General features: G+C 25.6%; 1 protein-coding gene across 3 annotated transcripts in view; it reads left to right on the top strand.

Annotated features, from left to right (window-relative positions):
* Positions 1-26,545, top strand: part of kek3 (leucine-rich repeat, immunoglobulin-like domain-containing kekkon 3 protein) — a 189,234-nt gene that overhangs the window by 62,640 nt on the left and 100,049 nt on the right. For all 3 annotated transcript variants that reach the window (XM_089220247.1, XM_089220246.1, XM_089220248.1), the window contains one exon: positions 19,360-19,486. The gene's annotated coding sequence lies outside the window, so the exon portion shown is untranslated. The remainder of the gene's footprint in view (positions 1-19,359; positions 19,487-26,545) is intronic.

Genomic DNA, 26,545 nt, shown 5'->3' with positions numbered 1-26,545 from the left:
ACAATTTTTACTAGATCTCTATAATACCATGAACATTAAAGACATTCCAACTGATATTAAATTTATAACAAAGAAAATTAATCAATAAAATAAATTTAAAAAAGCACATATTGAATATTTTAAGATAAATATTGTATAGATTATGGTATATTGAATTAAAACAATTGTATACTATGTATTGATATATTTTTTTTTATAGGCATTGGGAAAAATTTTCAAATTGTAGTCAATCGATATCATATCATTTATAATACATGATAATATAATATGTCTAAAAAAAGTAATAAAAACTGAGATTTCTCATCTCTTCTATATAAAAATTGATTGTATTGTATTAATTTTGGACCATGGTTGATTTTCTTTAAACTTTTTTGATTAGTAAAACTGTTTAAATAGTTTCATATTGCTATATTTGTCAATTGTAAATAAAGTCTTGATTACACTTCGAAGCTGAAAAGTTTAGATTTTATCAGTAGTTTCCTCGAGTGTGAGAAAAAATTGCCGGAAGTCCGTAAAATATATTGAAAAATTCTTAAGAAGTGATAGAAAGTTCAACAGAAATATTATTTTTAATCGTTTTGTAATACTTCTTTATATTGTGTTGAAACAAACATATCGAGAATTAAAACAAATAGTTTCTATTTTAGCCTGGTTTGTGTCCAGTCAATTTTTTTTATTAGTTTTCTGATAATATATTCATTGTGTCCAGAATTCAGCTGATATATTATAATACATTTTGGAGTTGTTTTAAGTTATTGTACTCGTATCATAAAAATCACAACCAAGTTAACTTACTGATTTTTTAATTAAATTGTATGTGGGAATTTGATTAATCGGATATTGTAAAAATAAATTAACAGTTATAAAAAGACGAGAGCAGCATTGTATTTTCACTTTTTTTTCTAGTTATAAATTTATATTTAGAAATTATTGTACGCACGATGTAAGTATTACACAAAACTAATGCCTCAAATTAATATCACTTTTTGGTTAATGATTTGACCACTATTTCCCTCAAAGTGTTACAGTAAAATAATTGTAAGCAATGATAGCGAGTTGAAGACTTATATAAGATGCAACAAAAAAAAGCTTGGTTTACGTCAAACGAATTTGGGTTTACAATTTATTTTTCAATGCTTTTATCTTTGAAAAAATAATAGCCATTATATTTTTATTTAATAGGCATACATATTTGTTCACGAGGATAATGTTTTGTTTTTAATCAAAAACTGTAGAACGTTTCCCTTAAATTAACGTTGTCATAATATTGTTCTACAAATGTAATTTCATATTTAAAAAAAATTTAGTTCATCATTTTTTTTTTTTTTTTTTTTTTAAAGAAATTTACAATCTATACCTTAGACACAATGAGTAAATGTGAAACAGAAAATATATAAGGTATCAAAACAATTAATATTAATAATAAAAAGAGTTTACAATAAATTATATAGTACATATTATGTTACGTTTGATGAGAGCAGCCACCCATTAATGACACTATCGCTCGTTTTTTTTTTTTTTTTTGAGTGTACTTAATTATTTAGTACTTGATTTATATAAGCAAGTCACGGCACCAAAGTTCATCATTAAATTTAAAATATGATATTATTTTCTTATTTATTTTTATTTTTAAAATAAGAGAAATGTTTGTTAGCGTCATAATTTTGAGCCTGTTTTTATAAAAATATGTTATTATTGTTTTCAATTCAAATTATGTTAAAAGGTAACGCTATTAAGTAGCTAATGGAAAACTGTATACAAATCATATATAACTTAACTGTAAGTTTTTATTTTATAAGCTAATTATTTATTTTTTAAATAAAAACAAAATCATATATAATCGACATAATTGTCGCTACTCTATATTATGGGTTTTGGTTCAGGAGGAATTTTATACATTGGGATTTGTTTTTAATCTACTGAGCGACACGATGTAACGAAATATTTTCAGAAAATTTAACGTTATGCACGTTACAACGGGACACAATAATATCCATCACTAAAAGAAAACAATACGCTATTATTGACTCTCTGTTGATTAAAAAATACTCATTTTGGAAATGCATTCAAATTGTTTCTTATTACTCTTTGTTCATAGAAACGAACAATATACAGTGGTGTTTCAACTTCATAGTCGTACGGTTTAAAACACAAAAGTTACAACTAAAGCTTATATTCGTAGAATTCGTTATAACTTTATAAGGTTTCAGACTGTATCACACAGAGGTGTAAGTATAGTCTGTTACCACATAGCACACGCCAATTCGTGGGTTGGTCGGCGTAAGACCCTAAGAATGTTTATGTGGTCTATTATACAATGTTTTTCGTTGATATTTTTTTTCTACAGAGAAAAAAACTGTTTTGTATTTTAAGCAAATTCATATAACTTTAAACTTAGTATGATATATTGTTATATGTAATCGTATTTGCATAATGCCATGTACTTTCAGAAAATGTATACAATTTAACCAAGATAAAAATTTTTCCCATTAACTTGATGTCATACAAACTTTTTTCACCACGTAAACCGTTACTCAATTCTTTTTATTTTTTTTTTTATCAATCTATGAAATTGTTTTGTTTTAATTAGATTGGTCTAAGATACGTACGTATAATATTATCTATATACTACTTTATTTATAAACTACTTTAAGAATAGTTATAAATAAAGTGTGTAAAGTTTAAAAAAATAAAAATTTTCCAACCATATACCTAATTTTTCAATTTTTTTAATTTCAAATTAAGTACACTCGATAAACATTTTATAATAATTTAAAAAATATAAAATCCTTCAACTTATGATTCTGTGAAGTAGATTAATCTCATATACAAGATGGATGATTTTTCTTATCTCATTACTATGTCAAATTCACAAAATATAATTTCAACCATAGTCCCTTATCAATATTAATTGATAGACATTACACAATATATTCATTAACTTAAAATGTAGCCAACTGCCAGTCACTGTAATGCACTAAATTATGAAAAACAATATACCACAATACCTTGTCTCGTATTCAATTCAACGTAAATAAATAAAATTTTAAACTTTTATATGATTTTATACTGTAAAATTAAGAAACCATAATAGAATATACGTGATTTGATTGCAGGTACGATTATAAATTGTTCACGGGAATGTAATATATAACATCTTATTTAAATATGTTTTGTAAAAAATAAAACTTTAAACTTTTAAGAAATGTACATTCGATCATTGGATCTTATAATACCGTACAACACTATACGTATAAAGTGTCAAATATTCATAAACTATGATTTTGGTTTGTACTATGTAGACTTTTAATGGTCTGAATATTTCTTCCAACATACAAAAAAGAGATATATTTGATATAAACATTATTTTTTCTTAATAAAACATAATAGTATATGTGATACTACTTCATCACTGTTTTGATTAATCTCTGAACTGAAACGGTCAAATGAAACGATAATTCATAATCTAGAAGGTTTTTTTTTATTCTACTGCTATGGAGATAAAATAATATTATTTTATTAGGGTCACGGGTACATAGGGGCTAAAAATCGGTACGATAAATTGACTTTCACTGGACAGGGTAGTAAATTTGTTCACGATTTTTTCTCATTTTTTTTATCACGTATAAAAATTGTCTGTGGGCGACGTGTTTTATTATTGAGTTATATGATTTTGATGGCCTTATTGTGTGCAAAGAACGAAATCAAATTTTCGAGTGATAAAAAATATATAACTTTTCCCGGTCGATTATTCACGGAATATGCTTTGATACTTGCACTTTGATAACTCTAGTATTTTTACTTACGATACATTTATCGTCAATGGATCAACGGAATAACCAATTCGGTTAAGAAAAAAAATAATATTTTTTCGTTTCAAGGACAGATATTTTTAATATCAACAATCGGTTGAATAATAATATTACATGGTGAATTCAATATTTAGCATAGAGTTAAAATAAATTACTTTTATATGCGCCTCAATATATTATACTTTTGTTTTCAGTTACTGAACAGCTGTCATTCTTAATATACATGCATAGTACTATACTGTCTACTAGCAATATTATATCGTACGCCTACTAAATCACATTTGAGGAACATTGACTTGCGAGTCATGAAAGCATTTTTTTTATACATTTATTGTAACTGTTATAACGTTAATGTGTATGAGTGAGTGCTGGTTTTTTCTATTTTTCTAAAAAAATTTGATTATATACTTATGTTGGTACTATACAAAATACACATTTTTTTACGGTATAAACTATAATTAAAGTGTTTTATTTCTATTTATTATGTCTGCAAAAATTTATTAGCATAAAATAGTGCTAAAAAAATTTTTTAAGTTAAAACATTAAATATTCAATGAAATATTAACGATTCTGATCGACGACTGTAATATTATTATATGACATTTTTTCTATTGATTAATTAATTTTATTATTAGTCATATAATGTATTGAAATAATTTTTACCGAAAATATTAAATTTTTCATATTGTTTAAGTTTAAAGAACCCACGAATAATTTTTTTTTATTGGGATAGAGGCTTTGACAGTGCAGCTGGGTCATTAGTCTGAATAATATTTATAAATTAGAAAAATAACTAAACTCGTTATTTTCTGTTTAATTCGTCCAAATTTAAGCTTTATATATTCAGAATTTTGATATTTTGAAATTAACAACTAGATCTACTTTACAAGTAGAAATGATACTGAGGTTAAAATGAGAGCATTATTCCGAGTATGGCAAGACTCAATTTCGCTCTATTCGGAATATAAAATAGCTTCAAATATTCATCGATGTAATATCTATAATTACTTAAAATATGTAATGAAAAATTCAAATACCGTGATCTTGCGAGTTTGAGGATGCATAAAAGGTTTTATATCTATGTCTAATGTAATGGCGTCGCAGTCAACTTTCTAGGAGAGGTATTTGAGATTTGGAAGCCGTCTACAAGACTACAACTGACTTATTTATCCAGGTTTTCGATGATCTCCAGAAAAATGGCCCGAGTTGAGTGCGGAGGAAAGTAGTGATCTTCAGAATTTTCAGGCGCACAAATGACGAAAGCTCTTTGAAAGTTCCTTCTGGTTGTTATCACTCTTGTGTCTGTACGAGTTCGTCCCGGGTTTGTTCTGTACTTTTGTGATCTGATGGATGTTTCTTATTTGTGGCTATATAATCCGTTTTACTTTCGTCATTGTACGCGTTCATGCCGAGATCACTCCTCCACTCTTGAGTTGTCCATCCATGTCTGTTGTGTTAGCCGAACAATCCGGCCAAATCTGTGTATGTCCTCCATTGAATGCGATCGCTAATCCGATGTTTTTCATCACGTAAATGATAGGGCAAGTTTGCTGAACGTTTTACATTTACCATGCCGACCTCGAATCTCCACACTCATCTGATCACATCTATAATCCGCCACCCCGGAATCAAAGCGAAATTTGGATATAAATGTTGAGTTGTTTTAACCACAAACCAATCTGGATGTTTTTGAGGACGAATTTAAGTAAAACAATTGTACCTGTAAACAATGGATGGATGTACTCTAAAAATCCTACGTAGATTTACACAAATAATCGTTTTCGTTATGTTATTTAAATATTTAATTCATTTTTATTTGATATGTAGATATTTATATTATTATTATTAATGAACACGTCAATGTACTATAGTAAAATTAATATACGTAGCTTTTGGAATTTTTGTGTACAATTTATACGATAAACGTATTTTAATTAAGCGAAATATCACATTAATAGAACTATGAATAAATATTTCCCTTTATAATGTTGTAATTGTTTATCATAATTCATACGGATATTTAATTTTGAATGCAATAAAATAATTGCAGAAGGTAAATCATTTAATTCGAAAATATATTACTCAATAGTTATATGCAATATTAAAAAACATACTATCTGTATCGGTTATAATAAGGTTAGTTGAAACTTTCTACGAAATTACATTATAGTATATAATATCCAAGATAATATTTAACGAGTAAACAGAAGATAAAAACTGAATTATTTTGCTAGTATGTAGTTATATTTTAAAACAAGACGATTTCAGTATACATAATCTCATTGATAAAAAATCGTAACTAATTCAACTCAACTTGACTGTTTATCTTTTTATTATTTGACTTTTGACTATTTATATTAAAATTCTTGGAACAAATAAAATGAATGATGTACGAGGGATAAAATATACTGTTTTTAATATCAACATTTCCAAAGTTGTGTAGACAATTGTATTTCATTACCTATTTTATTTATATTTAATAACAAAAAAAAAACAGTGGGTTTGTGAACTATACGTTATTTCTGCCACGTTTAAAAAAATTACAACATTTCGAACATAATATGATGTATAAATAAAATAATACCCATTTTTATAAAAATATTTCAATCGTGACTAGTCTCAAAATACTTCAGTAATGGCATAATAGTTCATTAAATTGATATAACGTTCGGTTAGAAAAAATAAGGAAATTTCAAAAAAAAAAAAAAAAAATTATAAAATATATTCAAAAACAGTCATTTCAATCTCAAATCTGCAATTTTTGCATTACTTGTGTGAAACAAATTCAATATCTACTAGTATGCAATGCATTATCTTTTTATTCATACTTTCGCTTTGTACTAGTGGATGTGTTCAAATGTATTAAAAGAAAAAATTATTATTTGCGCGATGATTAACGTTTGTGTTTGTGAAGTTTTATATTTAGTGATGTATGTTACCATCAAATATCCACAGACCGTTGAAACACAAATGAAACAGAGTATGAAAGAGTTCATTAAATTTATAATTGGTATGTAAAACCAGCTTGGAATTAAGGATCCTTAAAGGGTTAGGTTTAAAGAGCATGAACCATTTTTTTCGATTCGTAGTTGTAGACAGAGAGGGGAATAATTCAAAGATATAAAAATAAAAATCTCCCGAATCGCGAATGCCACTCGGTACGTGCCAACAAGAATGTAATCCGATACGTATAATAGAGGGGAGCATAAAAAAAAGGTTGAAAAAAGTGTTTTTGTTATCTTACCGAGGTAACTATAGGTAGTTCGTAATGGTACGAGGAATTAAAAAAAAATAATAATAACCGTCTAGCTATAGAGTTCAGTTATAACAAAGATTGATGTTCAGGATTTTATGCCAATTATTAATATCCTAAATTCTTTGAAGGATTCCACAGCTTTTTGTTTTTAATGGCAAACATAAACCTATTTTATATAGTGATTTATACCTACCAACTTACATGTATTAATATTTAATTATTAGAGTAGTTTTATGTAAAATTACTAGTTCGAATATATTATATTTTTAAAAAACTCCAATTTTTATATTTTTATTATTTATTTATATTTGTATTTTATTCGATTAAAATTAGTTCTTTAATCATTTCCTAAATTCTATTATATAAACTAGTAAGAAAACATCCTGTAACAAATCATGTAGAATGTGGATCATACATATAATAACGGAGATAGAATTTTTTCTATATGATAAAATCTACTCGTCCGAAATACTTGAAAAATTAAACGTTTGTCGACAAATGACAAATTTTATATAAATTAATAAATTGTAAACCATGATTATTTAACGAATATTGTCTGACATTTACTTAACTTAAATTTTTCATGAAACTGCTACACGGTTATCAATTATCTTCAATGTTAGGATTTACCTATAGATACAATATAAAATGCGTAATAACCAAAACAACATGAACATTTTTAACCTACATGATTTAAACTTTTAATATTTATTTAATTTAATTTAAATTGCATTCAATTCTACGTCTTGGAACTTGGCTAAGCAACCAATAATGGATTCGCTATGAAATACGGCTAGCTTGTTAAATTATGAATATTATGGATTATGTTGAAAAATATTCTCTGTCAGTTCAAAAGGTTTAGATTTTACAACAGTACTACAGTTAAGTACAAACGGAGTCTGTAATAATGAACAAAGTAATCTCAACTAGACGAATGATCGATGATGTAAGTAAGTGTGTAAATAAAATACAAACGTATGAGTAGACAATTCAATAACATTTTTTTACAACTGTCTTGCATGAAAGAAAAAATTGATAGATTTCATATCGTCAAATAAAATAAGATTATAACATCGGTGGTTGAATGGTTTGCAGCTATATCGATGATGGTTTGTAATTAAATTATTTTAAATTAATAGAATTTTGTATACTATCATTGTTCGCAAAATAAAAAGATAAAATACGTTATGAGTTACGCTTATAAAAATGAATTCTAAATATTTACGTGACCAATAATAATAAAATTACATTTTTATATTTATGATAATTAATTATAATACTCTCATAGTATACATTAATTTACTTAATTTTGAGTGTAATTTTAATTTTTTAATTTTATGGTAATAAATGTATAATACTTTGGTTTTTGCTCGGATCTTTATGTTTTTATATCAATATATGCTAATAAAATTGGTTTTCATATGTATTTATTATTTTTAAGATATTTAAGAATTTAGACATATCCGCTACAATAGTATTAATTTTTATTACTGAAAAAGTGATATAATACTAAAATAATGTGCTGCAACTTGTAACTTGCTAACCTGTAGATAATTATTTATATTATTTATCAAAAATTCAACTATACACTTAGAAATATAGATTTAATATGTTTAAAAATTAAAATTTACTTTTGTTTGAGTATTATAAAGTATTCAATGCTAATATAAAGAAATTAATACAGAATAATAGTTTTCTCATAGATAATTTTGTATCTAATCGTATTGATGAAAAAAAAATGTCTACTATATGTTTTAGGGAATCATGATAAATAATTAAATATATTTTGGAATATCTATTTAAGTATTTGTTTCGTACAAAATTATTTTTAGTTTTAGTATTTCGTGTCTCATATAAATTTAAGATGGATAATTTATAGAAATAATTTATGTAAATATTACAAAAGATGAATTATTAATTTCCATTAAGTATTCAAATAGTTATTTAAGTTTTACAGTTTTAACAAGACCCTGGTAGAAGAGAATAATATAATAATTAGGTAATATAGTTCAACCGGTCAATATGTACCAACTTTATGCGAAGAAATACACGGTGAGAAGTAGTCATGCAGTCCCAAAGCGTAACTTTGCTTGAAAGATTTCAAAAATTAGATATGAATCTAAGTTAATTTTTATAGTACTTTCATTTTTATACCAATATTCAAAACAGAACGATAATTTGAAACTTATCTATAATGTGAACCAATAAAATGACGATTTAGATACAGAACATAAAGAAAACAACATTATTACTTCAAGAATGACCATGTACATAGACCTGGAATGACAAGTTGGTTGGTAATGGATGTCTGTATAATTTTTCAAGCGAACCATCTCGTTTCCAATGGAATGTAGGAAGATCAGTGTTCAATTGATTTTCTGGATATAAATTAAGAGATTAATAATAAATGCTCGGAAAAAATATCATTGAAAATTATCCATCATATTAATTTAATCTATTTTTAATGAAAAAATAATCATAGTCCAAAATTAGCAATTAAATCATTATTCGTTGTTAAGATTTTTTTTTTATTTACGCAGTTATAAATATATTTTATTGAAATTCGGGAATTTTTAACAATAGATTCCTTTTAAATAATATCAATCATTGGTTAATCATACGTACCTAACACTGTTTTGAATATAGCTGTTATTAGAATCATCAGAGGAAAATAAAACTCAAACATACTTTTATGGTAAGAAATCAATAAATATGAATAGAGGTACTTGATTCATCAAGAGTTTCTTAAATTCAACAATATTAAATCATACAATGAAAATAATACAAAGAACTTTATCGTAAAAAAGTGTACCAGAAAACTTGATTTTGGTCTTCAAATTTAGCAGTACCTATCAAACAATCACACAAAAAAGTTTTTTTTTATCATAACAATTATAGGTACTTAGGTAAGCATTTTAATATCACTGTACAACTTTTAAAATTTATATGAAGTGAATTAATGTAATGTACGATTAGCATAAACATGACTTCCATTTTAAATAACAACAATTTTTTTATCGGTGCTGTATTGTAAAGTAGATGTTCTGTTTATGCTAAATGTATAGGTGATTTTTTTTTTTTTGTTCCACCGTATTATAAATATTGTTTGATTTCTCATTCTCACGATAATCAAATTGATATCAATGTTCGGGTTGGTGTTTTAAATACGAAGTAACAACTTAGTTACGTATGAAGTATGTTTTTTTTTTTTAATACGTGATCACAGTTTTAAGGATAAAAGTAGTACTCCCAATGACCTATGCAGCTATTCTACGATTGTAAATTGAACACAGATGGTAATATTTAGAATACCTGCCGGTTATTTTTTCTAAGTTTCTTGGAAATCTGAAATTGTTTTACTATTTTAGGTTTTTTATTTTTTTATTTTAATTCTTTGTCTGAATATAGAAATGAATGTAAAAAGTTTGCAATATTAATACTATTTTATATTAGTTATATAATTATTATGTGTTTTTTTCCAAAACATTTTCTGGTGTATAAAGTACTCTAAAAAGTTTTCAGTAATAATTTAAAAATCAAGTAATATAAAAAAGTTATTTTTTAACTTCTCAATAGTATCTCCAAGTGTAAAGAAAAATTACTAGCATTAAACATTTTTATGGAATACCTACAATAGTAAGCGTGATTTGTATTTAATTCAGAAACATTTAAGGTCAGAATATTATATTTAAAAAAATCCTTTCCTCTTGGGTGTATTTATTGGTTTATTCATTTCCTTATCTTCGGATAACAACTTATTTTTGTTTTGCCAACCATTCTTAATTTATTCTTGTTTCTTTTATCTTGTAGGTTGTACTAAACGGCAACGAAATATGGTATCATTGGTCGTTCGTTTAATTTAGTATTAAATAAACAACTTTCAACACAAAATAATGTATTTTTTTCAAATACTAAGTTCAACGATATCATGGTTAAGATTTTTAGTCTGAAAAATTACATATGGGCTATTTATTTATGAAAATATACCATAAAAAGAAAATATTTGAAAATGAAAAATCTCTATTACATTTATAAACTTTTTTTGCTGGTTAGAAAAAAAAAACATTATATAAATTACATAACCATTTTATCAATATTGTGTTTTTGGGAGTACGATTATTTCAATTTTGTGACCACAAATTCTCGTACTGAAGAAGTAGGCATAAATCTTTGTGTGTGGAATGCATTTCATAAAAGAATAATTATGGGAATATTGAATATAATCAACCGACCAGGATTTTCTAAAATGTTTCGCGAAATTTCATAATTTCAGAGCTACGTTCTTTGCCGTTCCTTGCGTTTATAATAGCATACTCAATTCGCATAGATATTACCTAACACATGTCACATAAAATATTACGTACCTACATAATGAATAATTGTGCTTACCCATCGATACTGCAGGCGTATATACCAACGTTTTTGCGGCAATGCGACAGACGAGTATGTGTCTTGTATATGGTGCACGATGGTTTACACGGCGAATACGACGACGACGATGGATCACGGAAGTGATTGAAATTTATTACAAAGTATCTTGGGTAATAAATCACGATGAAACACCATTTCGCTACCTACTCTAATTCATTCGATATTCGGATTAGAATAATTTGTTCTAAATTACGACGAGGTTGCGCTCAGGTTTATTAAATACGCCTAAAAACATGCAGCGTGATTCAGTTTTAAGAACAGTACTATACATGAACCTCTAGAAAATTGAAACTGTGCGTTATGGCTCCGAGGCAAGTCTCGAAGATCTCACAGGGAAGTCATCTCGTGTCATATGATACAAACTGATGATTATTATTCTATAGTCAATTCACGATAACTCGATTTTAGATAACTTGAACAATCTGATTTTTTATTCTTCTAGATTTTAGTTTTGATGAATTCAAGTTATCTCTAACACTATATATATATATCAAATTTAATTTTTATCCATTATTAAAAATTACGTCTCTACTCTAATGGGTGATTCTTTTATCAAACAACACTCATTATTTAAAAAAGTATTGACTTTTTTCAAATTTTTTTTTTCAAAATTGTAGATTTACACTCTTCTTGAATTGTTTATTTTTTTTTTGTATTTTTCATCCTTATACTTATTAGATAAACCACTATCAACTTTCGATTTTTAAATGGTAACCTATACTTAAGATTTCATAAATTAATAAAGCTATTTTTTTTAATTAATTATTACGTTAAAATTTCGAATTTAGCGCTAGTAGTTTATGAGTTATAGGTATTTAAAATTTAGATTGGCAGAGTGGAGTGGTACGGGGTTACCCTGCAAAATTTTTGTCTACTACTCCGCTTGTCTAAACTTACTGTACTAATAACTCATAAACTACTCGTTTTAAATTCGATTTTTATGTATAAAAATGTTTAAAAAAATATTCTGCTTTGGAATATGAAATTAAAACTCTATGTTGTCATTCAAAAAAGTAAAAAATTTAAAAAAATGATAAGGATTAAAATTATTTAAAAATATATTATTTTAATAAAAACGTTGGTTTTTTAACAACTTGAAACGATGTAAAAAAAATATTTTGAAAAAAGTCAATACTTTTTTAAATAATGAATGTTGTTTGATAAAAGAATTTTTTAGTTTTTTATGTTATTCAAATAAATATATAATCATTATTAAATTGATATTATTTATGTATTCACATAACATTAATTTTTACTATAAATAATAAACATTAAAAATATTTGTTTTTCTATTCCCTGTTAATACTCTGAGAGCTATCAAAATGTTGTGAAGAAACGAAGGACCCACGAAATGAAGAAGTGTGAATACCTGAGGTATAGATTGATGATTGTTCCTTTTATGATATGCATATTTGTGATATATGTTATAAGGAAAATATTAATGATTGATCAAGTCGAAATATCTGTGAACATGGTAAAAAAATTGAGTGTTAGAGCCCAAACATATTTTTATGGTTAGGTTTTTGACGTGGATTACACATTTTCATAAATTGAATGGTGCAGGTGTGCGTTGGTCTCGTGATAATCGATGTCGAAGAACCATCGCCTTTACACTGTGAATGCAATGAAACCACTTGCAAGGAATAAAATTTATATTTTAGATTTACGTTTTTTGGAATATATGCAATATTTCAATTATGTCGATTTCTAGTTTATTGACGGTTAGCCACGGTTTTAGTTCAACAAGGCAATTGTCTAGGCACACATTATACCTCATTTAGCCGATAAATCACTATAATTTTTGTATGATTTTGGTCGAAATTTAATGAATACGATTTCTAACGAATAAATACAATAAAAAATCAGAAAACCATACTCCAAAACCATGCCTTTTTCATATAAATTTTTTAGAGTAGGTAATCGGTATTTTTTAGAAATGGGAAACATAATATTTTGTACATTGTATGAAGTTCAACTTCAAGTACTGTAAACATTAGATATTCGATCAGATGTGCCATGAAAAAATTAAGATGCAGTGCTGTATATCTATGATGTAAATATCGTGGATATAATATAGTTTTTCATTTATGTATACTTGTCAGAGATGTCTGGGAAATGTTAAATGAAAAATAAATTAAACGAAACTTGAATAAACTTCTTGATTTACGGTTAAGCTCCGTAATGCATTGAGCTTTTCTGAGAATCGTTTTTCGAATGCGATGATTAATAGCTTTCAAATTTAAAAAGACAGCCCATTTCCTACATACTTTCCCAAGTGATCTACCAAAAAGCAATTTTTACAGAACTAAATCCCAACTGGATCTCAATGAAACTAGTCAAGAGCTCCTCACCGGACTTATCAACTAATCTGCTTTTCATTTCGTAACTTAATATGAACTCACATTCTACAATATATAAGCTTAAACTTTCAGGTACTTACGAAAACTTATTGCATTATACTACGTAATATTATATACTATTATAATATTCAAAATATTTCTTGAGTGATATAATAATATACATGATGTTTTACTAGTATATAAAATAATAATTAAAATTAAATATATAAAAACCAAAGATTTTCTTTCATTAGTTGTATTTATATTATTCTCGCTGAATTAAATAAGTCTATGTATAAAACATAAAATTATTATTTAGAATTATTGATTTTTTAAATTTTAAATAATACTTCCTACCATTATGTTAAGAACATTTGCATGTAATAATATGCCTAAATTAAACTTTGTTTAATTTACGTATATTATTGTGGTTGCTATATTATGCTGTAGGTAGGCAATGTAAAAAATTATGATTATTTTATAGTCTCCTCTGGTACTAAATGTTCGTGACAAATTATAATTATTTTTCTGAGCAGTCAGTTTCCTTAAGCGAAATAATTAATAATAATAGGATATAATTCAAATATATTTTCTAGTATAAAATGAAGACAAAAACGATTTAAAAATATTGAAAATTTAGTGATATCAACACGTAAAAATATCAACTCTGCAACAATATGATTAATATGTTATATGTATAGGTGAAAAAAATATTGAAATTTCAACTCGGTATAGTGGTCGTGATTCTTCAAGAGTACTGAAGAAATGTTTCACACCTTGTCCTTTTCACTTCTAGCCGCATAAAATTACTGTTGGCATTATTATTATTTTAGAAAACACGAATACGGAGCACGCACTCGGAACACCACTATGTAGGCCTGTAAACTAATAGACTCCTTTATGTAGTGGCTTCAATCCAATTGCACATATGGTTCATGTCTATTTTAATTTTTTCGACTTCTTTTATTTTTAATAAAACATTTTGCACTAAATAGATATCCAGTTAAATACATTATTTTACGTTATTATTAAATAATATTGGAATCGCCGATACTACATGTTTACATCATATTTTGTAATAAACCACGTTGGGATGGCAAGGCATATAATCATATAGTTATTTGTTATAAATTTATTAGAATATACGTTCGTTATCTTATAGACGGCATTGAAATGGTCAATATCACTCTAATATAAGCTACGAAATCGACACCCACCCTTTCTCCTTGACAATTATAATGCGGCGTACGTTAATCTCCCTCTAAATAAAACTGTACAAAGTTTTGAAAAATTATCAAAGTTTATAAATATAATGAATATAAACATATAATTTAAACCTGGCAAAGATAATACTGATCCAAACAATTACAGGCCCATCAGCTTACTATCGTATGTTTCAAAAATCTTCGAAAAAAATATTCACACCAGACTTATTAGTCATTTAAATGCAACTGATGCAATTCCTCACTGCCAATTTGGTTTTAAACCAAACCATTCCACAACTCAACAACTACTACGTATTACAGAGCACATAAGCAACGGATTCGAAATAAAAGAACATACTGGAGCGGCCTTTCTTGACATAGCTAAAGCGTTCGACAAGGTCTGGCATGACGGACTTCTTTATAAATTAAAATGTCTTAACACACCCACTGTAATCTTCAACATCATCAAATCTTTTCTTCACTCTCGTAGTTTCACCGTTCAAATAGATGGCACAAACTCAGACGTCAAACAAATTATTGCAGGAGTACCACAAGGCTCAAAAATATCTCCAATACTTTTTAACCTTTACATATCAGATTTTCCTACAACAACGAACACGGAAATAGCCTTATATGCGGACGATAGTGTCATTTATTCTAGTTCCGATAAAATCAAAATGTAATAGTAAACATCCAAACTCATCTTGACATAATACAGATATGGGCGCAAAAATGGAAAATCGTTCTCAATCTGACCAAATGCACAGCAGTAATTTTCTCACTTCGTAGACTCACTAATTATAATTCATTAAAAATCAACGGACACAATATACCATGGCCACAAAAAATTAAATATCTTGGAGTCATTCTGGACAAAAAACTTACCTGGAACCCACATATATCCTGTAAAGTGCAACAAGGATACCAACGTTTAAAAATTTTATATCCATTAATAAATCGGCAAACATCACTGAGCTGGAAGTGCTCATTACTACTATACAAGCAAATCATTCGTCCTCTATTACTATACGCTGTCCCTGTCTGGGGTCAATGTGCACCTACCCACATAAATAAAATCCAAGTTTTACAATCCAAAGTCCTCCGTGTGATTTCAAATGCCCCTTGGTTTGTGCGAAACGATGCCCTGCACACCGACTTCAATTTACCAACTATTAAGAACTACATTAAGGACCTATCGGCAAGATTCTTCTGTCATCTACGCAAAGCAAGCGGTCCACAGCATTACAGGTTAAATGTCAGCCCCATCAATCGAAGACTAAAACGTGGTCGTCCCCATGATGTCCTAAAGTAGCTTATCTTTAACCTAGTTAATTATTACATTATATTATGTTAATACCTTTTTTATAAATAGCCAAAAAAAAAATTTTACTTTATATAATTAAGTTTAGATGATTTTGTCAGGAAAACTTTATAATTAATAATAACAAAATAAACATATAATTTAAATTAATAACGCCTTCATTTACAGACATTATTGATTTTGATGAGTAGATATAAAAATAAGAATAATTATAGGTTTATTGTTAATTATTTGTTGCCGTGGGAGTTTTCAGAGCCTCCCAATAGAAGTATGTTCTGTTTTACACGGGGTCGTAGATGTCTGTTCATTGTTTTGGATACAATTCCATAGTATAACGGACTACCTCTGAATAACAATTTATTGCTATGTAATAGTGTTCAAAGAGTGAATTGAAAAATAAAACATTATTCCGAAATATTCATTGGTACTTAGAAAGTAAAAATAAATTCTGTAAATAACGTAAAATAAGAATCTAGAAGTAATACATAAAAACAAAAAAATGTCTCTTAACGTGTCATATTGATGATTGATTAGGGTTGTTATCTAGAAGCAGACTTTTTTTAACAGAGAATAAAAAACTCAGATGAAGAACTATAAATTCCAATCCGGCTATTTACGAAGCCATAATACATCCAATACGCTGACGAAATATAGCTAAGGCCCAAGCACTATTGGTATTTCAAATTAAATTATAAATTATTTACTTAATGCTTTATGAAAATTATATAAATGTAACCGATATACATTCAAATATCGATGTGTTAATACATTTTAATTTAATGACAATTGTGAATTTTAAATTTAATTTACTATTCGTATATTTAATTTACATTTTTCAGTGAAAACACAAAACAATATCGATGTACCTACCTACAAATTATGTTTTTATAGTTCAAACAAGAATTTTTTTATTATATTTATTATTTCCGCAACAACCGCATATTGTACAATGTAAACATTAAATTAGGTGCTAAATAACATTATGAATATTAGGTACAATGTAGATTATTTATAAAGGTATAACGTTAAAATATATACGTACAACATAGGTAGTGAGAGAAAGATAAAAAAAAAAAATACAAATGTCAGATAAGGTTACACAATTTGGTTATTTTAAGAAACTTTATGGTTTTGATAGTGTTTTCGTGATCGGGTTCAAGTGTTTCGTATAGGTATAGATGCTCAGGTATATTTAAAGCTGTTCTGGTGTCTGCGTAGTTTCGACAATATAGGAGGATATATCATAATATGTATAACAGTTAAACTTCCCCACAAGTTGTACATGGGTCTAGGTCTTCTCGTCTCATGAGGTGACGATGTCAAACGAGAATTATATTCACTGTTTATTTTATATTATGTTACTTACAAGGTATTTATGGTAAAAAGAACCTCAGAAGACGTATTATTAAATATTTTTTACATGTTAATAAATGCTTATAATATATTTTAGATTCAAAGAAAAGCGATTAATGATTTCATTTTAAATTAGACCAATTAAATAAACAAGCCATATTTCTATAGTACAATTTAAATTATAAATAATAATATTGTTGATACATAAAAAATGGTTTGAAAAAAAATTATTATTTTTTATTCAATACATTGTTTAATGTTTAGTTTATCCATATTACCTTTATGCCACGTTCAATCGTTTTTTTCTTATAAAATAAACTATAACCCAGTAAGAAATAAAAATAATTCCAAGCTTGAAAATAAATTCCAAAATGAGAAGTTGTTAGGTTAGGTTAAAAAAATAGCACAATTAAATTATGTTGATAAGCTGCAGTCCAAATGGAAAAATAATATTCATTTGACTATTGTGAGTAGGTATTTAAATATCTACTCAAATTACATGCAGAGAACAGAGATGAAACTTATCCCCTCAAATCTTGAAAACGTGTGATTAAGCTTTTTAGAAAAATATCTAAGAAATATAATAAAATATAAACAATGTATTATAACCTAGTTTTCAAAGGGCTTAAAATAAATTAAATATTCATGATTTACATCAAGTTGGTGATGATTGATTTTCTTCATTCATAAGTATTTTAATTTATTTAAATATTGATTTATCTCAATAATTGTCATTATTTTATAAAATGTATTTTGAATTTTATCGAATTCGTATACTCTATTGTATATTAATATAATAATTTATCATAATATCTACATTAAATAGTTTAATAAATTCTGATTTGTATCATTTGATCCATCATTATGGCATTATTATTTTTTTGCCTAATCTAATAATATTTAGAAGGTAATATATTTGTTAAAATGTATACGTATAATATATGTTTGGAGTTATATTCAGCAAACAAGACCTAATAAGTTTATGATTAAAATATCATGTATACATTTTTTGAGGAGATCAGGTGTAGAATTTCGTAATAAAACCCACCAACATTATTATGTTCAATATTAGCGTTAAGACACTGATAATTTAATTATTAACTTGTGAGTATTCAAAACCCATAGGAACCAAAATATTATAGTATATCAGGTGCGTATATATTTTATGAAATATGGTAACTTGAATTTTGTATACAATATCTAGATTTTTAGTTAAAATATTAAAAAATCTAAATATATATTTAAAAATATTAAAAATTATTAAATCCCATTCAATTTTCATTGTACATCAAATGTATTAAAAACAATATATTTATTTTATACATTATATTAAAGTTAAATATTTTTAAATTTTTAACTTCTTGATTTCTCTATGCTGATATATGATAACTATAGAAAAATAATACCTTACTTTTATTATAAAATAAATAAGATAAATTATTTGGGTAAAAAGATTTAGTTTCAGTTCATTAGAACTACTCAAAGCTTTAATCTGACGATTTACATAAATTTAATTTCACAGAAATAGACTATTTTAAAATAACCGAAGGTTCAGAAATTGTAAAAATGTGTTGATTCAAATAAATAGGTTTAAGGTACAATGTATTGATTTATTTATAAAAATGTTTTATTTGAATTTCAGGGTTATAACTAGGTTGTTCAGTGTTTACGTCCAAAGCACAAAGCGTGGTTGGTATCATAATATAAACGACCTCAATAATTGTGTCCACTCAACGACAGTCTATATAGATGAAGAATAGGAAAAAAAGGTAAGTGAAAGTTCATATTTTTAACGCGTTTGGTTAATCATTAATTAATTCATTGTAAAAATAGTTGGTGTATTGAAACAATTATATTAATAAACTAAAAAAAAAAATTAATTCATGTTTCATAAATTAATATGAATATATAGAAAGAAGTCTTGTTCGTAGATTTTTTCGGGGCATATAATAGTTACGTAAATAATCATGTGGAATCTGTAGGTATCTAAAATGATATTATCGTTTAAAATTCTATTTCATTTTATAAAATATTTAACTTCCAAAATAATGATAACCATTAGATAATAAAAAATTCATAAAATATATAGAAGTAAGTATTTATCTGATGATTAAATAAAAAAAATATGAATACGTAATAACCTTTTGTGAATTAATTTAAATAGTAATATAAGAATACAGCTATTAATATTGATATCAATAAATAAATTATAATAAACATAAAAATATTTTAACATAAAAATATTTGTGAATAAATTAGAAAATTCTTTAAATACTTATCATACATACTATATTATAAAAAAGTATATTTATTATATAAATGTATTTATTTTTTCATTGATCTTGAAATTTACATAAATAAATTTCCACTTCGACAACACAGGCCACTAGCGTTAAATATAAATGTATTATACTATAAGAAAAGTTAAAAATTTTAATGTGCAATGTTTTAGATATATTACATCAAATTCATTATTTGAAACTTGGTTATTTATTTATGTTTATAATGATATTTGCGTTATGATTTTAAAAATGCCCAATAATGATATATGGCCAAACTTCAAAGATTTATTATTATTACTATTCTAGTATTCTATTTCATCCAGTTCATAACAATATAAAGTCTTAAACAAAAATCTGAATTCATCAATAATGATCCATTTGTTAATAATTGGAAAACTTGAAAAATTGACAAAGAATAGAAAAATGTTTTATAAAACAATGATGCTTAATCTTAACGATGAGTTTAATTTTAATCAGAAAAGACTATTGCAATAAATAAATTCTGATCCTCATAAAATAATACCTAATCTTTTAAAATCAGAATTACAGCTTGTTTATTGTTTAAAAATGTATTGAGTACATTTTTTCTTATTGTAGGGAGTATTTTTTTTTAGTTAGCTTCTATTATGTTTTTTAAATCAGGTTTTGAGATATATATTTATAATGTATAAAACATAGTGTTTTTAGCGTTTTTTTTTTCTGAAAATAATAATTTTTAAATTTTTAAACGCATTTACCTATATTATTTATGTTCATGGAAGTTCAGAAAAAAATGAAAGAATCAGAAAGATTATAAATGTTTATTCAATTAATTAATTCTCTCCTCTATGCCTAATGAATTATTTGTTATATATTATATTTAAAAAAAAAAAATAAAAATATATATAAAACTTAAAACCTAAAACTTAGTGAAAAACTGAAAAGTTCATTTCTTTTTTCTTTGCAACTTCATAGTATTAATTAACAAGTGATTAAAATTTATAAAAAGAAAATTAACACACAATAATGTACATAATATTATCAAACAACCTTAATCATTGAGAGGTCTGCCGTTAAAAAAATACTTTATGTTTAAAACGACCATATATAGTGAATAGTACTATATATAGGTACTACAATTTTATTGACAAATTAGTACTTTTTGATGAATATTGAAAATACATTTTCTTCCGCTCATATTAACAATATATTGATTATATTATTATATAACAACTATCGTGGTGATCGTTGTACATTTATTATATAGGTATAGGTGAGTATTAAAATAATTTACAATCCTGATTTTTTGAACCCCCTCTAACCAATGATATAAAGTTTGCCACTTCAGCTTCTTACGTTTGGGCATAGGAATATCTAGTATACATACCTAGTTATATTTAATATTTAAATCCATTGCTAAAAGTGTATAGGTTCGGTTAAACCACATAAATAAAACTATTACCTTTCGTTTTCGAATTAATTGATCTACAAAACATATACAGCCTTTAGTATGCACATCATGGCATCAAATTACAGGGATTTAAAAATAATATAGGTCGTATAGGTTCGGTTATTACGTGTTATGATCGTATTAACATAGTATTTTAGAATCGTTCGTTGAAACAAAGGGGGAAATGACGAGGCCACATTGTTCTGGTCATTACATCAAAACCAGTGTCATTGTTCCTAATAATAATAATAATAATAATTTCATAATAGAGTTTAGGTACATAATTTATTTCTAAAATCGATGTTATACAATAACTACTCAAATGTTTTATTTAAATTTGCTCATTTTGTATAATTATTATTGTTATTCATTATTATGTATTTATGTATAAGATTTAAAGAATTTTTTCAACTTTAATTATATGTTCATCATATTTGGCACTTCGTTGTGAAAAATATTATCATATTGATTATTATATATTTATACATTTGGTTTTATTATGGATAAAAAAACAAAAGTTTTAATGAATAAATATTAAAATAACAGTGGTTAAATATATAAATTATTAGTTAAACTATAAAGGTATTATAATATTATTACGGCCAACAATAAAATATAACGATGAATTTTGACCTAAATAATTTTGAAAAATATTTTCAGTACTCCAATTTCATTAGAATAGTTCTTAAAATATAATTAGATTAAATAAACCTCCAGAAATTCATAAAAATTTTCATTTAGGAAATATCCAAATAGAAGTTATTCAAATTTATTATTGCTTAACCATTAAGCAATTCAAACAAATAATGTTCCCGAAGAATCTGCCGTGACGTTGTTGAGCGTTGTTCTGAAATATTTTACTCTGTCATTGGCAAATTACAAAAGGCGAATGGTTTACACACATGCACACCTTCACACAACCGGCACGCCTATGCTGATATTCGGATGTGAGCAAGAAAATATAAATTCAAACAACGAATAATGTACCCTGTCTAAGAAATTGTATTTAGTAACAAACTTTCAGATACTTTCACTAGCAATTATATACCTTAGTCGTAAAGAGATACATGAATTATAAGATATCAGCAAGGCATGTTTAAATGTTAAGGTAACATACTCGTACTTTTGTGTTGATTATAAATTATTTATCTACCTAACTTATTTTTGACAGGTATCACCTGTCGACTCGAAAAGTATGTCTGATACGTTTTTTCTATAAAAGTTATTTTTTATGAATATTATTATTTGTTAATCATAATATAATAGTCTATTACACACCATATTTATGATTATATTTATAAGAAGAAGCAATTACTTATATATGCAGTTGTATAAAGTAGACGACATCAACAAAACGCGTTTAAATGTTCGGAAAACATGTATAATACGAGTAGATTTGTCGGAGGATGAAAATTAAAATATGTTAAATGATTCAAGAAAAAATCATATTTACTAGTTATAAATATGAATATTCAAAACAATTATGTTTGAGAATAATATTATAAATATTATAACATTTAAATCTAAATAAAAAAATCAATCAACAATTCGTCGTGAACACTTGATTCTGAACATCAATCAAATATATTTTATTAGTTATAAGGTTTTAAATAAAATATGTTCTGTTCAATATCGTATACGTATATAATTATTTATCATTTATTAAAACTTATTTATACTTCAATTCTATCTTAAGTCAATGTGAGATAAGATAACTTTTACATTATTAATTATTGTAATCAATACTTTTGTAATAATATGACTAATATTGTAATGTAATGGGTATTATCCAATTATATTAAATTAGTTTCGTTTGTTACAAACAGAGTCAATTTGTCGATCCCTCACTTGAGACTGTGCCAAATATCAACACACATCTAAGAATCTATATATCGTCAATGTTTTTAGCTCAATGTGCCAATGTGAGAGAGCTGATGCTTCCTGTAAATTTCTTACAATATGTAACACGGCGCAATGTATAGGCAATATAGCAACATAATTGTCTATAAACAATATTTTCAAATATTGCATAATAATTATTCTAAGTTTCTATAATCAGCACTTTTAGTGATTCATAAATTTTTTGCATTTAATAATATCTTTATATTTTAAATTTTTTGAACCAATGCAATTGAGAGTAATAAATTCAAGTGTATTCGTATCATTTCTTGAACTGACGAAGTATTTAGTTTCTATGTCCCTTAATAATGCATGATCTTGTTTGATGATAGAGATTATTCCTTAGAGTAACATACAATATAATTTTTAAAACTTGATTATTTCATTGTGTAAACTAAATATTGTTTTTAAGTTAAATAACTTATCTACATTCCTAGTATGAATATTCTATTGATAATAAATAAATAATTTTTATGTAACTTTTTAGTTGAATGAATGTATTTTTAATTTTGTATTCTGAATGCAATATTATCATTTATTTTTGGTGCGTGCTACACTCAAAATATTAAAATGTATTTATTCATTTGTAATGAGTACATCATTAATAGAGTAAAAAGGAAAATATCGTATAATTTTTAAAATATTAATTTTAAATGCTTTGTGAATAATTAGATACAATTTTAAAAATCATTTTTAATTCAATGTCTAAAAATTGCCCTACATAATTTATTATGTGATCTGGTACCAAGTGCACCACTAAAGATTTAGTATGATTTAAATTATAGTTGTATTCGTGGTATAAAATGAAGGAGTATCACGATTGAGTTACTGATTTAAATCTAACAAAATTTTTTTAAATTTTTTTTTCATAAATAATATGAAAAATAGAAGACATATGGTAAATATATTGCATGAGTACTGATATTCAAGTGATTAAGATTAAAGCTTCGTATTACATTTCAACGTAACTTGTCTCAGGCATGGTTTATACCATGAATAGAAAAGCCTCAATACGTTACTCGAATACATACTTAAAATTTCAATGAAAAAAAAAAATATATATGAAGAGTACTTTTCCGTTTCAAGAGAGAATAAAAATGTATTTAAATAAAATAAATTTTAACCTAATTAAAAAAAAAAAAAGATCAAACCATAATATATTTTATACTAGTTTAGGTCAAACTCATCGATAAAACCATTCAGTATATTTCTTAGTGATGTATTTTGGTTCTATATGCTATATATAATGGCATGTTCAAATTATCCAGTTTAATAGTGATCATTCATCTATTTGTCTATTTAATTCAAAACATAGAAATTGATAATTTCTGTCACAAACATTGACAAATTAATAAACCATCGGGTACTATCACAGAACTTTATTTTTTATAATACATTTGGGTATTTGGTATTTTTATATTTGACACTTAATGTATAGTGAATTTACGAAATATTTATTAATTTATTAAGTACCTTATACGCACGTCATGTACACATTGTGCAATATGAAATATTTCTTCGTTTCTAGGAATTTAATTTAATATTCATGAAATATAAACAATTATTTTTTTTAAGAACATAGTACATTGTGCATGTTGAACTGTTCAATTATAAATTTCTAATTACGTATACCAAATTACTTGTACGAAAACAGATTTCAATTAATCTCATAATACGAGTTTGAAGTACCTGATTATACCTAGTTCTAATTCTTGATACATTTTTTATGTAATTATTATATCCAAGGAATAATAATATCTTGAGAATTTATCCTGAAAAAAAATTATGTTTTAAGCATATAAAAATAAAAAGTATATTTGTTTAAACGCTGAAGTACTAATTATTATTCTTTCGTTTAACACAAACCTTTTAAACCACCAATTCATTAACCACTACTTGGTTTGTTGCACAAAAAAAAATAATTTACGTAGCTTTACATTGTTATGGGATTCATGTTGTATTTAAAATGCTTTCAGTGACCTAAACGATCTACTGAGCTATGAGTTCCGACTGCTATGGCTTAATGTCTTCTCATCCTTAGAACATTTGGTTAGAAAACGTTTCGCATTAATATATTTATGAAAGTGTAGCGTTTTCTCAGATTATTTTGTGGAAAATTGAATTTTAAATACAATTTATTTTTCATTGTTATAAATTTAAATTATATTTAATTTGCTTAGATAAATACGTTTTTACAAATATCGTGCAATAAATTTAGTTTAAAACATGACACGTAATTTGACATACGTAATATATTGTTCTCCTATCTCTCGCATTTCTATTAATCTGTATACAATACACTTTTGCAAGTTTAATGTATATAACAAATTAATATTTAATACATGTAAAAATACAGTTGAGGTTTTTACCATACTCGTTTGACACTTTAATGTTACTTAAAACTTATTAATTATATTTTATTAATTCCAAAATCTAAAATCAAAATATTAATAAACAATTCATCCAATTTTATCGAAATCAGTGATTTTTGATGTATTGTATTTTCATTGCTAAACCATAAAATTATATATTTTAAAATTAATTAATAAATAGCATAGACATAATAGTTCGTAAAAAACTTGAGAAAATGTGCTACAACAGCTATAAATTGTACTGTAGAATATAATAATAATAATTTTAGCATAATTTTATACTTTAAAAAAATAGAATTGTACAATAGCATATAATCATTTAATGTAGAAATTAACACATGTAAGCTAATAACCTATGTAGTTGATGCTTAACCAATAAAAAAAATAAAAAATAATAATAATTTTTTTTGGGGTTGGGAGGGGGTGTAGTAAAATTTGACATTGGCATTTACATTGAACTCTTTCTATTTTTATATTAAATGAAAAATCCATAGATACCTCTCTGCAATCTCAATATTGGAAGAGTATTTTTATTTATATTATGACAATACTGACTCTCTATATATTATGCACACCAAATAACTATACCACATAAAATATGTAAATTATACTTTATAAAAATAGAAGTTTGTGGATAATACAACAAAAAGAACACGTGTTCCTTCAATCAAAACTATATATGAATAAAGAAAATTGAAATTTAATGTTCCTTTGAATAAATTCAACAGTTTATATTTTTTGATGAATGATAATACGATTATAAGCTATTATAAATGTATGAGTAGATATTTGGATTTTATTAGATTAATAGTTTAAACAGAGTAAGATTTATTTTCTTTGTGCCGT

Source organism: Diuraphis noxia, unplaced genomic scaffold (genome assembly GCF_037042655.1).
Source record: "Diuraphis noxia isolate RWA-SAM2 unplaced genomic scaffold, SU_Dnox_SAM2 contig0002, whole genome shotgun sequence".
In the NCBI taxonomy this organism is placed as follows: Eukaryota; Metazoa; Arthropoda; class Insecta; order Hemiptera; family Aphididae; genus Diuraphis; species Diuraphis noxia.
Note: the sequence above shows the minus strand (reverse complement) of the source record. Positions and strands in the feature narration are given on the sequence as shown.